General features: G+C 36.8%; 1 protein-coding gene and 1 long non-coding RNA gene across 14 annotated transcripts in view; one reads left to right on the forward strand and one right to left on the reverse strand.

The window, feature by feature from the left end:
• The window catches only part of LOC145534646 (uncharacterized), a 74,866-nt gene that overhangs the window by 46,227 nt on the left and 14,868 nt on the right, over nucleotides 1–13,771 (forward strand). For 8 of the 13 annotated variants that reach the window (XR_014074831.1, XR_014074837.1, XR_014074829.1 and 5 more), the window contains exons 1-2: nucleotides 3,300–3,592; nucleotides 12,926–13,016. The gene's annotated coding sequence lies outside the window, so the exon portion shown is untranslated. Of the gene's footprint in view, nucleotides 3,593–12,925; nucleotides 13,452–13,771 lie in introns of those variants that run through there. The other 5 variants (XR_014074834.1, XR_014074830.1, XM_081562660.1 and 2 more) reach the window with 5 other exon arrangements.
• On the reverse strand, nucleotides 1,233–3,232 carry LOC145534651 (uncharacterized). Its single transcript, XR_014074845.1, has 2 exons — nucleotides 2,491–3,232; nucleotides 1,233–1,661 (listed from the first exon to the last, which is right to left on the reverse strand). It is a non-coding gene; the product is annotated as an uncharacterized LOC145534651 (long non-coding RNA).

Consider the following 13,771-nt stretch of genomic DNA (forward strand, 5'->3'; position numbering starts at 1 on the left):
ACTGACAGATAGAGGCAGCGGCCACACCCTATCTGAACGGTGCAGGATGGAACATTAGGTTCATACAACGAACAAACTGAGGAATGCCAAAGGAAAATCAGTTCTACCTGACATCACACTTCATGTGTGTTGGTTTATTTAATTCTTTGCATATAAGGAAGATAGGACTTATAATAATTCTATTTTAAAACAATCTGATTTCACAAACTGTGATGAGAAATGTCAAGTAGGAAGAACAATGTACAGGACTAGGTATCACTTCAGTTCCAAAACAATATTTTAAGAGTGTCTGTTGTATTTTGAAAGTGGCATTTGACACAAAAGGTGTTGGATTATAGTTACCATCTTTCAAATTCCATATATATGCATTAGTATACTGTATTGTTGTTTTTCTTTCTGGCTTACTTCACTCTGTATAATGGGCTCCAGTTTCATCCATCTCAGTAGAACCGATTCAAATGTATTTTTTTTAATGGCTGAGTAATATTCCATTGTGTATATGTACCACAGCTTCCTTATCCATTCGTCTGCTGATGGACATCTAGGTTGCTTCCATGTCCTGGCTATTGTAAACAGTGCTGCGATGAACATTGGGGTACACGCGTCTCTTTCAATTCTGGTTTCCTCGGTGTATATGCCCAGCAGTGGGATTGCTGGGTCATATGGCAGTTCTATTCCCAGTTTTTTAAGGAATCTCCACACTGCTCTCCATAGTGGCTGTACTAGTTTGCATTCCCACCAACAGTGTAAGAGGGTTCCCTTTTCTCCACACCCTCTCCAGCATAGAACAATTTTATGGACTCTGAGGGAGAAGGTGAGGGTGGGACGTTCTGGGAGAATAGCATTGAAACATGTATATTATCATATGTGAAACAGAACACCATTCCTTGTTCGATGCATGAGACAAGGGCTCAGGGCCGGGGCAATGGGATGACCCAGAGGGATGGGATGGGGAGGGAGGTGGGTGGGGGTCCAGGAAGGGGAACACATGTAAACCCATGGCTGATTCATGTCAATGTATGGCAAAAACTATTACAATATTGTAAAGTAATTAGCCCCCAACTAAAATAAATAAATTTATAAAAAAAAAAAAAAGAAAAGACATAGAAATCAGAAAGGCTGAAAAGAAAGGAAAATTGTTTTTGTTCAGTATAGTTTGATATTACTTATATGTGGAATGTAAAAACTTAGTGGACTAGTGAATATAACAAAATGAGAAGCAGACTCACAGATACAAAGAACAAACTAGTGTTTACCAGTAGGGAGAGGAGAGAGGGGCAAACTATTGGATATAAAATAAGCTCAAGGATATATTGTACAACATGGGTAATATAGCCAATATTTTATAATAACTGTAGATGGAAAGTAATCTTTAAAATTAAATAAAAATTTTTTAAAGAAAAAAAAAAGAATTCATGGGAAAAAAAAAGGTGTTGGAAATATTATTTCTTCACAAAACAAATCTGAGAAGCTATTGTCATTTGTGAGAGGTTTCTTCATTCTGCGGCTGAAGACATCGACTGTCTCTGTCACGGTGATTACACACAAACGTCAAGGATGCTGTATCAAACATAGTCCTTTCTTATTAAATAATCAAATACATACCTAAAGTCAAATTCTTCCTAAATACAACAGCACTTTTGTATTCTTGTGCATATACCCTGTGAATTCAGAAAATATATTACCATATTTCATATCACTAGCCACATTTTTACATTAAGTTGTATATTAAATGTCATCTGGTAGAACGGAGATACAGCGATACATACTCATGTATTAATTATTCATTTATTCAATACTCACTGATGGAATTCAGTCTTTGCCAAACATTTTATTGGTGTTTCTTGGAAATTTGGTAAAACGATAATCAGTTAGAGGTAGATGTAGCAAAGAATGCGTATTTTGCTCTTCTGGGGGAAATTTTTCATAAACATCAATAAATTCAAATTGACTAAGTTAGCTAAGTCACTTAGGTCCTTGCTGACTGCCCACCAACTTGCTTCTACCAGTTACTATGACTCAAGTTGTGGATTTGTTTATCCTTACAATTCTATAAGGTTTTCCATCATTTATTTTGAAGCTCTTTTATTAGGTGCATAAATGTTTGGGATTATTATATCCTCTTGATGAATAAACCCTTGATCATTCTGAAAATCCCCTCTTTATTCCCAGTAACAGCTTTGACATGGAATTTACTTAGTCTGTTATTAATATAACCACTAAATGTTCCTTGACTTCATCATAACATGGCATTCATCCCATCCATTTACTTTTAAACATTTTGTGCATTTATGTTACATTATGAATTTACATTAAAGTAATTTTTTAGGCAGTTTTTATTTGTTCTTGCTTCTTACCCAATGTGACAAAATTTCATATGGTACCATGTAAAATTAATGTGATTATTATTCTTACTGATCTTGGTTAAAATGGGTGAATGTATTTAAAGATAATAAAATGAGGAAAATTTGTATTTATGTATATATTTACCATGTAAGGTGACTTAAATTCCAAGTATCATTTCATTCATGAGGTGGAGGTCCTTTTACAATGATTGTGGGACCAATCTACTTGCAATGCATTGTTTTGGCTTTTGCTCATCTGAGAAAATATCTTGCTTTTGTCTTTGAAACATGTAAACATAAAATTTTAATTTGTAACACTTTTTTTGTTCTTATTTGTGTTGCTGCAGCTCTTCAGCAGTGCTTTAAGGTTAATAACCCACTGTCATCCAGGCTGTTTCCAAATAGAACAGTGGTCTCTCTCCCTCATCTTTGTTCATCTGTGTGTTTTCTCTCTGTCCATTTTTAATCTGCTTTTATCATAATTTTTATGCAATTTGATGATCATATAGGCTTTATTATCATTTTCTTCATGTTCTATGTTGTGTCACTGAGCTCCTTTGTTCTCAGAGTTCCTGTTATTCATTAATGTTGTAAAATTGTAGCCATGGTTTTTTCAGGTATTTCTTCTCCCTGTGTTCCCTTCTTCTCTCTAAAGGGCACACCAGACTCACATATATTGATCACTCAAAACTGCCCCATAGGTTTTTCATGCTCTCTAATCTTTTTTTCTTGTAAACTTTTTGGTTGTTTCAAGTTTCCTTTTTATGTCATTTTCTTTCTCTATATTGATGTCTCTTTAAGTTCACTAATGTTTCCTTTTGGAGTATGTGTTACTAAGCCCACGAAGTGCATCCTTTTTACTTTCAGACATTGCTACAGTCCTCTCTAGAAGTTACAGTGTGTCTTTGTTACATCTTTCAATTCTTTGCTCTACCTTTGTGACTCTAAGAATGTACTTACAATAGAAGTTCTTAAGTCCCTGCCTACTAATTCTATCACCTCTGTCTCATGTAGTTCTGCCTCTACTGATGGTTTTGTTATTGTGTCTTGTATTTTCTTGCCTCTTAGAATGCCCAGTCATCAATACTAGTATTCTACCCTACACTCTGAAGAGTATAAAGTTTTCCACTCTGGCCAGGGGAATACAAACTATTCCTGGTCCTTTGGAAGCTTTAGAGATTATACCTGTAATTCTTCTCAGCGGTTATTTTTCAGAGGCTGGATAGTTCCTTCACATGCATGATCTGGTAAGTTTTTGCCTGGGAACCTAAGAAAGACCTTAGCAGAACCCCATTGTGTTCTCTGCCTTTTGCTCTGTCCATCTGTCTTTCTTTGTCTCTACAATTCTCTCTGGTTCTCATCCCTGCACACTCCAGCCATATGGCTCCTTAGATTAACAGCTTCCATTCCTTGACTAACAGTGACTGGTTCGTTGTGTGCCCAGTGGCCTGAATACTTGCTTGAGGCAGTAATTTGGGCAATTTTAGGACTCATGCTTGTGTACCTATTTCTCAAGAATTGCTTTCCTGCACTGCTGACATCCAAAGTTTGTATCAGTTTTTAAAAAATATTTGATTAGTATTTTTTTTTTCCATTCTTTTTTAGCAGTTTCAGTAGAAGGACAAATTTGGTCTATGTTACTCCATCTGGACAGGAGTTAAAGCTTTATTTTTTAAATTTTATTTTAGGATGATTTTTAGGTAACATTGCATAATACAAATAGATGGGACTGTAGACTTTTGACAGAGAAACGGACATGAGGGTAACTATAGGGAGAGCATAGATGCATGCTAGAGTCCTTCAGAATTTCAGTAGGTGGAACAGGATGAACAATAAAGAGTGTTATTGGCTCTCCCGCCCTTGCTTTCCTTAGTCAACTTTTCACTCACTTTCATTTTCTTAGACTTGAACTCTTTAACAAAATACTCAGGCATAAGCCTTTGTCCCAGATTCTGTTTCTGGGGTACAGAGACTAAGATATTTAGTGACAATTTTTGTGTGTCTTTTTTCCATAGTGATCTCATTGGCAAAATGAAAAATAATTAACTCTATAAATATATAATTCTACTTTCTAAGTTTTCAGTCAGTTGTAACAACTCAGGAGAAAAGCAATTTGACTTGTGTAATGTTTAATATCATTATCACAGAAAAATCAAATATCACATGGACCTCATTAACAATTTCTCAACAGTTCAACTGATTGTTTCATACATTAATATAGCAAGAGATTTTTATATTATTAATGACATTTTATGTTTTATAGCTTTGTCACTTTTAAACTCACCAGCACTGTGCTTATTACAAATAGTTGCTCATAAACAATTACCAAATACCACATACTTTTCCCAAGCTTCAATATTCACTGGGTTCCTCTTTCCCTGAGTTCTTCATATAATTATATAAGAATAAATCATTGAAAAACAAGGGCAAATGTACCAATTTTCAAAGTTGGCACTTTTATAAAGTACCAATAATTAAAACCTTACACTAGCAAAGAGTTTAACTTCAGTGAAAATAACATTAACCAAAGAATATGGCTTTCAAACCTAGTTCTATAAATTGTTCAAGTTTAAGGATAAATTACTTAGAAAATAAATTTTAATTTGCTGAATGTGAACTGGGTAAATAATTTTGTGCTAATATTTCATAAAGATTTTTTTCTAAGGGACTTTCAATATCAGTAAAACTTTCAGAACATTTCAGTTGTTAAATGCTTTAAAAATATTTAATGTCATCTTAAAGGTGGCTTGGGCTTCCCTGGTGGCTCATTGGTAAAGAATCTGCCTGCCAATTCAGGAGTCTCCTTTGATCCCTGCATTGGGAAGAACCCACAGAGAGTAAGATGGCTACCCACTCCAGTATTCTTGCCTGAGAATCCCTTGGACAGAGAAGCCTGGTGAGCTATAGTCCATGGGGTAGCAAAAGAGTCAGACGTGACTTAGCAACTAAACAACAACAATAACAAATAGAATGTGTGAGCACCTTGAAACTTGATAACTTGTAAAGTCAAATAAATTTAGTTATTAGATGAAAGCATGAAGAAAACTATGATGACTACTTCCCTAACTAAAATTGGGACACTAGCCTAAGTCACCTGGGCAGTTACCCAATTGTTGCTTCTTAGGCCCTTGAGAGTTTTGCCTAGATGTCGGTGCTAAGAACATAATATGTAAATAGCAATCCTCTCTCTGGAACAATGGTTTATTTACAGCATGAGCTTTGGAAATCAAGTTCATTTGGATGACCTGTCTAGAATACAGCATATTCTAATTTCTTTGAGTTGCCATGAAACTCACTAGGACACGTGGATTTATTGACACTCAGTGCTGTTCTGACTTCACATAATTCCTACTCTGCCTGAAGCACTAATGAATACTGCAATGGCTGTTTCTCACCTTCAAATTCAGCCCCATCAAGGAGGGATAAATCAGAGACATGAACTTAAGTTTACTCCAAATTTGGGGGCCTAATAAGCTAAAGACTATATAATTATAGAAAACAGTGGTTGGTGGTTTAGTCACTAAGTCGTGTCCAACTCTTGCGACCCCATGGACTGTAGCCTGCCATACTCCTCTGTCCATGGGATTTTCCCAGCAAGAATACTGGAGTGGGTTGCCATTTCCTTCTGTAATAGAAAAGAGTAGCTATCTTATATTTAGAGAGCACAGGCCTAGCAGTTTCTAAATTCCTTAAAAATGGCAGTGGAATACAGTCTGTCCATGTTTTTAAATTAGCTTAATTCTTAAATTGAAATATAGCTGATTTACAATGTGTCAGTTTAAGGTTTACAGCAAAGTGGTTTATATACATATATATATGTATATGTATACATATATATATGTATACGTATACATATATAGATGCATAAGGGCTTCCCTTGTGGCTCAGCTGTAATACGGGAGACTTGGGTTCAATCCCTGGGTTGGGAAGATCTGCTGAGAAGAGAAAGGCTACCCATTCCAGCACTCTGGCCTAGAGAATCCCATGGACCGTACAGTCCATGGGGTCGCAAAGAGTCAGACACGACTGAGCAACTTTCACTTTCACTTTCCTATATGCTTACATAAATTATATATATATATATATATATATATACATACATATATTATACAGATATATATGTGTGTGTGTGTGTGTATATATATATATTCTTTTTCAGATTCTTTCCCCATATAGGTTATCACAAAATATTGAGTAGAGTTCCCTGTTATTTGCAGTAGGTTCTTGCTGTTTTTCTATTTTATATGTCCTAGTGTGTATAAGTCTCTTCCAAATTTCTAATGTATCCCATCCCCCTCCCTTTCCCCTCCAGTAACCATAAGTTTGTTTTCCATGTCTCAACTCTTCTTTCTTCTCCATCTCCTCCTTCCTCTCCCCTCTCCCATGCCGCCCCTCCCTCTTGTTCTCTCCCCATCTTCTTTAGGATTTCAGAAGGAATGAACTTGTAGAGGTCTCTGCTATGGGTATTTTGTTTTCCTAGAGGGAAATGAGAACAAGTGCCTTTCTTAATACGCTTTAGTGCGGCAACCTCATGTTTTCTTTGTCTATTATATCAAGCTATCTTTGATAAATAACCAGAAAGAAAATGAAGAAAATAAAAGTAACATTTATTGACATCTCCTGGGTTTCAGACATGGCATTGGTTCTTTCCATATAGAAGGAATCTCATGTGGTGTTCTTTCTCTCATGTGTAGAAATCATAGTTTAATTTTTCACATGAGAAAATCGAGATCAAAACATTTTATGATTTGCTTAAGATCACAGAGTCAATTTGTTCATGAGAATATTATCAATTGGGAATTTAAATCTAAATTTTTTAAATTGTAGAACTCATGTTATTTTTATTAATAATTAAGTATGCAACCTTCCTTTGATCATTTCTAATGAGTAAAATTAAAATTGTACTATAAATTCTAAATTTCCATAAACTAAAATAACAGACATAAGAATTCACTCATCTTAATCATTAGTAATTAAACCAATTTTGCACACTTAGTTCTCAAAAAAATGAAAGAAAAAGAAGCACACATTTTTGTATTAAGCTAAGATGATTTTGGCACTATTTGGTTTGTAGCATAAAGTAGCCTATCCTGATTAACAGAGAAATACAATCAATAGATAAACAAGCCAAAGTACAGTGACAGAAATGTTAACATTGTGCTTTGAATTTTTTCTTGGATCCTGAGAAAAGGGAATTAAAAAAAAAAAGAGAGGGAGGAAAAAAATATTGGCCATCATCTTAAAACTGCTACATCTTTCAGTATATATGTGGTGTTTAAAAGTTAAAAGTATGTTCAACAGGTCCCCTTATAAACTCAATATATTCCAACTGGTGGTATATAAGACCAGTTAAAGGCATATTTCTCACCTGGTGACATGATTTGCTCACCTCTGAGGACATTCTGAGAGTAATAAAGGTAATTAAGTCACTTTGGTCTTTTAATCTGATATGTATCGGGTTTCCCTGGAGGCTCAGATGGTAAAGAATCTGCCTGCAATGCAGGAGACCAGGGTTTGATCCCTGGGTCAGGAAGATCCTTTAACAGTACGTGGACCGTGAACTTTCAGATGTTCAAGCTTGTTTTAGAAAAGCAGAGGAACCAGAGATCAAATTGCAAACATCCAGGGGATTATTGAAAAAGCAAGAGAGTTCCAGAAAAAAACATCTATTTCTGCTTTGTTGACTATGCCAAAGCCTTTGACTGTGTGGATCACAATAAACCGTGGCAATTCTTAAAGAGGTGGGAATACCAGACCACCTGACATGCCTCCTGAGAAATCTGTATGCAGGTCAAGAAGCAACAGTTAGAACTGGACATGGAACAGACTGGCTCCAAATCAGGAAAAGAGTGCATCAAGGCTGTATATTGTCACCCTGCTTATTTAACTTACATTCAGAGTACATCATGAGAAACGCTGGGCTGGAGGAAGCACAAGCTCTAATCAAGATTGCCGGGAGAAATATCAATAACCTCAGATATGCAGATGACACCACCCTTATGGCAGAAAGCAAAGAACTAAAGGGCCTCTTGATGAAAGTAAAAGAGAAGAGTGAAAAAGTTGGCTTAAAAGTCAACGTTCAGAAAACTAAGATCATGGCATGTGGTCCTATCACTTCATTGCAAATAGATGGGGAAACAGTGACAGACTTTATTTTGGGGGGCTCCAAAATCACTGCAGATGGTAAATGCAGCCATGAAATTAAAAGACACTTGCTCCTTGGAAGGAAAGTTATGACCAACCTAGACAGCATATTAAAAAGCAGAGACATTACTTTGTCAACAAAGGTGCATCCAGTCAAGGCTATGGTTTTTCCAGTAGTCATGTGTTGATGTGAGAGTCGGACTATAAAGAAAGCTGAGCGATGAAGAATTGATGCTTTTGAACTGCGATGCTTTTGAACTGATGCTTTTGTTGGAGAAGACTCTTGAAAGTCCCTTGGACTGCAAGGAGATCCAATCAGTCTTTCCTAGAGAAGATCAGTCCTGAAGATTGATTGGAAGGACTGATGTTGAAGCTGAAACTCCAATACTTTGGCCACCTGATGGGAAGAACTGACTCATTGGAAAAGACCCTGATGCTGGGAAAGATTGAAGGCAGGAGGAGAAGGGGACGACAGAGGATGAGATGGTTGGATGGCATCACCGACTCAATGGACATGAGTTTGATTAAACTCTGGGAGATGGTGATAGACAGGGAGGCCTGGCTTGCGGCAGTCCATGGGGTTGCAAAGAGTCAGTCATGGCTGAGCAACTGAACTGAGCTGAACTCAGGAAGGTCCCCGGGAGAAGGAAATGACAACCCACTGCAATATTCCTTTTGGAGAATTCCATGGACAGAGGCGCCTGTTGGGCTATGGTTTCGCAAAGAGTCAGACATGATCTATATCATGCCCTATGCAACTGATGTTTCTTTGTAGTGCATATGTATGATTTAGTGCATATGTGTGATGCTTTTTTAAAAGACTGTAACCGTATGGAATAAGAATATACTCTGACATTTTTTTCGTTAAGGATTTCATCCTGAAATCCATCTGAGGTCTAATCAAATTATATATGTGATACATGATCCATCATGCAAAACCCACAATTCTGCTATTATCTGCCATAGTTTTTCAGCCTGAAAAACTTAGCCTGAAACTGTGTCTTTAGCATTCAAACTAGGTGTGAATATTTGCTTTTAATGTAGCCACTTCCCAAGGAAAGCAAGTAAATGAAAATTCAATTACATTCTTTCAACAAGGCATTTCTCCTGCTACTTCCTTGTACAGTACAAGCTCAGAAAGCATGGGAGGGTTTTTCAGCAGCACAAATCTACCAACAAGTCTATTACCTACTAAATGAAGCATAAAATGAACAGATTCTCCTAAGCCTGTTAGCCATATCATTGTTGCTAATACAGTAGGCATAATAATGAACAGTACACCACTGAGCTGCATATACGCTAGGCAGTGAAAAAGAGGAAAAACAAATAGAAGGAAATGTTGGTGGCAATGATTCATTCACTTAGACAAGTAGAAGTCCCTTGACGGGATAAATGAGAATTCATACATTCTGCAAGAGCATCTAAAGGCACAAAATAGTGCCAGTATTGATTATTTTAATCAAAAAAAAAAAAAAAGCTGAGATATATGTGAGTGCAAAGGAAAGAGAGAAAGTGAGAGAACAAAAAAGAAAATTTAGTCATTAACCAGCAGATGGATCTGTCCTGTGTGTGGAATTTCTTTACTGATGTTTGATTTTTCTGTTATTAAAAAGACAATGTATAAATATTGTCTGCAGCCATTAAATTAGAAGATGTTTGCTTTTTGGAAGGAAAGGTATGACAAACCTAGACAGTGCATTAAAAAGCAAAGACATCACTTTGTAGAAAACGTCCGTATAGTGAACCCTTAATATTCATTGGAAGGACTGATGCTGAAGCTGAAGCTTCAATATTTTGGTCTCACAAAGCGAAGAGCCAACTCATTGGGCAAGAACCTGATGCTGGGAAAGATCGAAGGCAGAAGGAGAAGGGAGTGACAGAGGATGAGATGGTTGGATGGTATCACCAACTCAATAGACATGGGTGTGAGCAAGCTCTGGGAGAGAGTGGAGGCAGAGGAGTCTGGAGTGCTGCAGTCATCCATGGGTTCGCAGTCAGACACAACTCAGTGACTGAGCAACAACATAACTATTTTGGTTCCTACAGTAGGGAGAAAGATCACATCCCTGGATAACAGATGGGTTCATTAAATCAGGGGAGACGTGGGAAAATCTCAACAGGAATTAGGAGTGGGACTGCCAGCATTACGGCATTATCAGACAAATGTCAAAGCACAGGAGCTATTTTAATTAGGGGATTTTGGCAATCACTTAAAGGTATCCTAGCTAGTCTTAGGGTGGCTTCCACCTTTTCCTGGATTTTACCTCCATGAACCCCTCCAGATTCTCACTAGGAAAGCCAAGACTAACCCCCTCACAGCTCTGGCAGAGGAAGGAAATGTATACCTTTAAGTACATACATTAGAAAACAGGGGCTTCCCCAGTGGCTCAGCGGTAAAGAATCTGCCTGCAATATAGGAGACTCAAGTTCGATTCCTGGGTCAGGAAGATCCCCTGGAGAAGTGAATGACTACCCACTCCAGTACGCTTGTGTGAAAAATTCTATAGACAGAGGAGCCTATTGAGCTACAGCCCATGGGGTTGCAAAAAATTCCAACGTGACTGAGTGGCTAACTTTTCACTTTTCTTTCAAGTACATGTATTAGAAAACATTCATGCATTCATGCATGCTAAATCACTTCAGTCGTGCCTGTCTCTTTGTGACCCTGTGGAATGTAGGCTTCTGAACTTCTCTGTCAGTGGGATTCCTCAGGCAAGAATACTGGAGTGGGTTGCCAGGCTCTCCTCCAGGGGATCTTCCTGAACCAGGGATGGAACCCACATCTCTTATGTTCACAGAATTGGCAGGCAGCTTCTTTATGACTAGTGCCACCTTGGAAGCTATAATTATACATAATTATAATAAATGTTGTTGTTGTTGAGTAGCTAAGTCATTTCTGACTGTTGAGGACCCCATGGATTGTAGCCCAATAGTATGTAACATATATTTGGATTTTATTAAAATATATGTTAAAAAAGGGAAAGATAGCAAGGCAACTCCTATTTATGTGTATAAGAAATGTCATTAGAAGGATAAGGGAAACGTAATAATCTTTAATTCACTCCCCAGCTTGTAAGGGCACAATTTTTCTTTGGTAATAAAAATGTTTGCCATCACAATTCAAGATGAAATTTCTTTGAGTAGAGTGTTCTAGGAATATGACTTGGAGGTCATACATTTACCTGTTAAAAACAAAACAAATCAAAACCAAATTCTTGAACTAATAAAGAGGCAATGGAGAATAAAAATATGAGTTATGGAATTACCAAAGTCAGACGTTCCCATGAAAATGTTTACTGAAATCAAAGCTGGGTTAAATAACACAGCAATTAAGAAGTAAATGTTAAAGTTTAAGTTCTGTATCCCTTTCTCTTTTATTTATATATATATATAATATATATTAATGTTTACATATATATATAATATACAGTAATGTAGTTTCTCATACAGGTCACTTAGCCTCTGTCATATGTTTTTGGCATATTTTGGTCAGTTGAAAATCACAAATTCTGAAACTGTGTGCCTGCAGCAATTTTAAAAAGTAAAAATAGAAATTTCACAAAATCACTAGTTTGGAATTGATAGAGCCAGGAAACCAGATGTCATTTCAACAGAGATTTTACCCAAATAGATTATATATTTATTTCAGATAACATTTACTAAGAGATCTATTGACTCACAATAGATTCACAGATGTTCATTTTTCAGTGACTATATTTCTAAAGCTTTTTGGAAATGAAAATAGGACATATTTAGTGGGGTATTTCAAGTCAACATTTTTTCCAGGATAATACCACTATATTGACTTGATTCTGAGTCAATAGAGCACAGATCAATTACATTTGAAAGTGTTTCTTCACTGGACACAATTTAATTGTGATACCAAAAAACTCCTTAAATGAATGAGTTTTTAAATGACATTTGAATAAGTGTAATTTTAATAGGTTTTAAATGACAGGGAAATCATTGAGAGACCTACACATCTCATAATCCTTGGTAAGCACCCCCCCCTCCAAATAATACATGAGAATTGAGGATGTCGATTGCACTACACGTTTTCCTTAGTTGTCACATGTATTAAACTAAGAGAAGCATTTTGCTTATTCCAACTACAGTGCACATAAATTCCCAGTAGAATACATACTAGTAACAGTCTATACCTATAAAACTGCCTTTTTAAACCCCATCAAAATATTAAGCAATTTTTGAATAACACTGCCTTAAAAATAAAACATATTTATATACACACTTTTTAAGCACACAATTCATTTTTCAAAAGCCATATTACTATGTCCACTGAAGGATGTGTCTTCATATTCTGACAGTCTTTGGATAGAAAGAAGAATAGAGGAAGAATATGCTGTTTTATAACTTATAAATGATCTTCCATGCATACGATTGTAATCATTATATTTGGTGTTTCATCACTTCCATAGATGTCTAAGAGGAGACACAACTGAAGATATATTTTCAAAAAGATTTCTCAGTGCATTTGAATCGTTGCCAGGTGCACATAAAAGGACCCAGGTGAGCGGAGGTCTAGACCACAGGTATTTGATAGGTGTGTTAGAGTGTAACTCATGTTCCTGATTGCAGAGGGAAAAAGGATCACTAGAAGCACTTGTATCCAAAGACAGTCTCAGGAAAGAAACACAGCAATTCCACGTGGTCCCTCTCCTTGTCCAGAGGATGAAATCCCAGGAGTGAACAGCAGTCTTGATCAGCAGCACAGCTGGAACTGCTCACCGTCTGCCACTGAAACTGGCTATTCTTGTGCAGGTTCACAGAATTTTGTTAACAGAGATGTGCCCCCAGAAGGCCATCTCTACAGGTAACACCAGCTGCTACATTTGTCATCATCCTTAACTTCTTCTGAAAGGCAGAAACTGGTTGTTTTTTTGGCAATGTGAGCATGTTTTAGAAAATAAAATTCAGATATTGTTGCTGTTCAGTCACTAAGTTGTGTCTGACTCTTTGTGACCTCATGGACTGCAGCACGTCAGTCTTCCCTGTCCTTCACCATCTCCCAGAGTTTGCTCAAACTCATGTCCATTGAGTCGGTGATGCCATCCAACAGTCTCATCCACTGCCGCCCCCTTCTCCTCCTGCCCTCAAGTAAAAACAAAAATTCTAGTATTTGAGTTTGTATCCACTACCATAAATCTGTTATACAAAATAACATTTCATTATCTTTAAATTTAGCTTCTGAGCCTGTGTGCAATTTAGTTTTTACATCCCTGAATTCTAAAGTAGGAGCCTGTAACACAACTTTGGCAGAGAGG

The sequence above is a fragment of the Giraffa tippelskirchi genome, chromosome 14 (assembly GCF_054371585.1).
Source record: "Giraffa tippelskirchi isolate mGirTip1 chromosome 14, T2T-mGirTip1v1.2.pri, whole genome shotgun sequence".
In the NCBI taxonomy this organism is placed as follows: domain Eukaryota; kingdom Metazoa; phylum Chordata; class Mammalia; order Artiodactyla; family Giraffidae; genus Giraffa; species Giraffa tippelskirchi.